Source organism: Morone saxatilis, unplaced genomic scaffold (genome assembly GCF_004916995.1).
Source record: "Morone saxatilis isolate NCDOM2014 unplaced genomic scaffold, NCSU_SB_2.0 Contig14, whole genome shotgun sequence".
Taxonomy (NCBI): Eukaryota; Metazoa; Chordata; class Actinopteri; family Moronidae; genus Morone; species Morone saxatilis.
This window is the reverse complement of record NW_023339696.1, coordinates 22,814,324-22,818,108: the sequence shown is the minus strand read 5'-3', so window position 1 is coordinate 22,818,108 and position 3,785 is coordinate 22,814,324. Positions and strand designations below refer to the sequence as shown.

The following is a 3,785-nucleotide window of genomic DNA, read 5'->3' as shown; positions in this document are numbered from 1 at the left end:
AAACTCATCAGGAAACTGTTCACTGAGCTCATAAATCAACTGAGAAGTCGACACATTTATCCATAAGACTTAATAGATAGATGTTTTTGCAACCCATGAAGCTGCCCCCTGCTGGCCATTTTAAAGAATGGATGTTTATACTATACTTAAACTTCTGCGTTGCTTTCATCTCACAGACCCGGAAGCTTTGTCCATTATATACACTGTCAATGGTCTGGAGGGGATCTTTAAGAAATCCATTCTCAGCAGACAAACCTCATACTTCCTTTGTTTTTAAAATATAAATTGCTGAAACATTTTGTGCTTTTAAACACATCTTAACGTGTCGTCATCCGTGTTTGTCTGAAAGAGGAAAACACATAAAATAGGCTCACGCAAAGCACATTCCCCCAAAACCGGGTTGTTGTTTTTAAACAGAGTTTAAGGCATTTTTCCCTTTAATGGATCCATGTCTCAGCAGGATATAATTAAATATTTGAAAGATGCGTCTCTTTCTTTTAAACAATGCAAAACAATCTTCCATTTAGGGGAATTAAAGTCCCTCCATGTATCTCTGTTTGGGACAGCTGGACCAGGTTTATTTAGCTTCCTCTTCCAGCTGAGAGACAACAGCTCGGCTCCAGTGTGTGGCCTGAGGCGGAGGCGGCGCACTCACACACAGCCGCTGCTTGCGTGTAGTGCGAGCCGCGAGCACACGACTCGGGCCTGGTGTTGCCCCCCCCGTGAGCAGACAGACAGGCAGACAGACAGACAGCCAGACGGGTCGCTGTGATTACAGTCGTTAGGACGAACCGCAGACATGCATGTGTGTGATTGTGGGCATGTTTGTGTTCATCAGTAACTTACACACACATTTAAATCCAGCTATTTTATCTTCAACTGGTCGTATATCACGACAAAGACAAATACGATACTCATGCTATGTATGAAGCTGCAGGTGGTTAGCTTAGCTTAGCACAAAGATGGGAAACAAAGGGAAACAGCTAGCCTGGCTCTGTCCAGAGTGTAAAAATCCACCTACCAGCAGCACTAAGATCACTAATTAACATGTTGTATCTCCTGTTTAATCTGTGTGATGGGAGGTTATGGGCCGGACTATTTCCTGACCGGGTGCAGTGACTTCCTGGAGTCTTGTCATCTAAGTAACTGCTTCCAGCCGAGGAACAGTCCGGTAAATAACCCCTGTAAAACCTCAACATGTGTTTTAATACTTCAGTTGTAGTACAGACAGGGGCGTTTCCAGAGGGGGGGGGGCGGGCACTGGCCACACCAAGTGCCACCCCGTTAACCTCACTCCTTTCACTCACTCTGTCTTTCAGAGCCGGTAGCTGTTGTTTAAAGCTAGAGTGAAGATAGTGGTATCAAATGAAACAAAATGACCTAACGCATCCATTGGTACCAACCAGCATGTTGGGAATGAGGCCTAACAACGCTCCAAAGTTAGGTCCAAACCCTCTGACCCTCTGAACCAAACTGATATTCTTTTTAATATTTAAAAACTTTATGTGACCTTGTCTTTACAGTTAGAGAGAAACATACAGTACGTATGCACACACACACACACACACACACACACACACACAGCTCCATTGACTCACTCCATGTGCCTGAATGATGTCACAGCTATTGATGGCTGTGCTATGGATTTTAGCTGGAAGGGTGTTCAAACAGTCTGGGAGGACAGAAGAGAATAATGGATCAGTGTGTGTGTGTGTGTGTGTGTGTGTGTGTGTGTTTCTGTCACAATGAGGAGCACATGTGTGTCACTTTACATAAAGGAAGTTTAATGTTAGCGTTTGGCACTGGCTTTTTATTTATCTTAACTTCACAGGCGGCACGGTGGCTCAGTTGTTAGCACTCTCGCCTCAGAGCAAGAAGGTTCTGGGTTTGATTCCCAGCTTTTGTGTGTTTGTGTGAGTTTCCTCCACCATCAAAACATGTACGTTAGGTTAGTTCTCCAGCTCAGATCTGGAGCCGGTCCCTGCTGGCTGCTCCGAGTACTTATGGGTCAAAGGCAGAGAATTCATTTAAATTAAGAATAAAAAAGGTTTGGTTGGTTTGGTTTGGTTTACTCCCAAATAACTGGTTTAGATAATTAGGTTAAAGTGAGGATTTGTTTAAACTCTGGGGTGTAACCACATCTCCATAGTTTAAATGACTAGTCAATTAACTGACTAATTTGTCGTGTTATTTAAATCACTTAAATCCAAAATGAGGATTCTTCTCTCTCGTTATATCACAATAAACTAAATATCGTTGAGCTTTGAGCTGGTGGTCAAAACAAGACATTTAAATGGCATTCTGGGAAAATGTAATGGCCGTTTTACACTATTTTCTGAAATTTTATGTGAGCTAATATGGCTCAACAGTGGTGGAAAACCATCAGAATGATGCTCCAGAAAGGCACAAATAAGCTTTTTAATGAGGCCAATGGAGCGTTAAAACACACAGATGCAAACATATTCTCCATAAACCACCTCTTCTTCACTGCTGGAGCTACAGTGAGTGAATCACGGGTCAATATGTCCACTGATCACAGCCGAGCTCTTTCCTCAACAATACAGATCCCCTCAAATCCCCGAGCAGCAAGACGGCCATTACGGGGCTCAGCTTCAAAGCTATAGAATCCTGATCCATTCAGGAGTCGATGCACTTGAGGTCTATTGGTCACGTAACCTGATCCATAAGACCTTAAACAAACCAAACAAGGCCCGCAGGGCCGCGAGGCTCGTGGTCATTAGCTGCCACAGTGCTTTAACGGATCAATGCGCTGTGTGTTCGGTAGGAACCTGATGGGTAAATCTCCGGCTGTCTTCTGCAAAACCTTTACAGATAGATTCCATTCCAGTGAGAACATTTCTCTTTTCATCTAAAGATCCCTCCAGACATTTATTAAGACATATACAAATACTGGAACAATAATGTGTGTACAATGTGTTTTTCTGCATTAAAAGCATAATGTCCACATAAAAAATCTCCTCTGTAGAATTAGATCCCAGTGGAGGATTATTTCCCTGTGATCCAAACAATTCCAATAACTTTAGAGCATTTCAAACTCCAAACGTTAAAATCATTGAAAGAAAAAGGTTGTAATCAACTCTCTGCTGCAGACCATATTTATTGCCGTTCAGCCTTTCAAACAAACGTTTTCACTGCGGTCAAAAAGCTGTTTGCTCCCCCGCCTGCACACGCACACACACACACCACCACAAGACACACACCACCACACCCACACACACACACACACAATGAGAGCCACACACCCCCCGTACACACACCTTCCCTGTGGCTGAACCCACCCACCATACAATGTAGTTAAAACGCCTGCATGCAAATCATTTAACTATATTAAATTATATTTCTATAATCAAAATAATACTACAACATAAAACTGCAATAAAAGAGTAAAATTAAATAGTATGAGTCTTCTGACCTGATGGGGTAGTCTGCAGCGCTGAGGTTGATGAAGAAGTCCCAGGACCAGTCGGACATTTTGAGAAGGTCCTCCATGCTGCGTAGGTACATAGTCAATAGGCTGGCCCCGCCCCAGATGGTGGACATCCTCCAGGGAGTCACCCTGACGTTGGGATACAGGCCGGCCAGAGACAAGACGTCTCTGTGGAGGTAGTTGGACCTCTGAGGAGGAAAGAAAACAGGAATGTGTGTCATCTTCCTGTGCCCTGTGTCCTAATTTGTGATTCCACCTTAGAAGAAGTTGTTTTGAACGTCTCACCTGGTCTACGTGGATGTAGTAGTAGTGTGAGGTGTGGTAGATGGCTTTGAAG

The 3,785-nt window shown here is 43.6% G+C and overlaps 1 pseudogene; it reads right to left on the bottom strand.

The window, feature by feature from the left end:
• LOC118322580 overlaps nt 1-3,785 on the bottom strand; it is a 22,474-nt pseudogene that overhangs the window by 9,485 nt on the left and 9,204 nt on the right.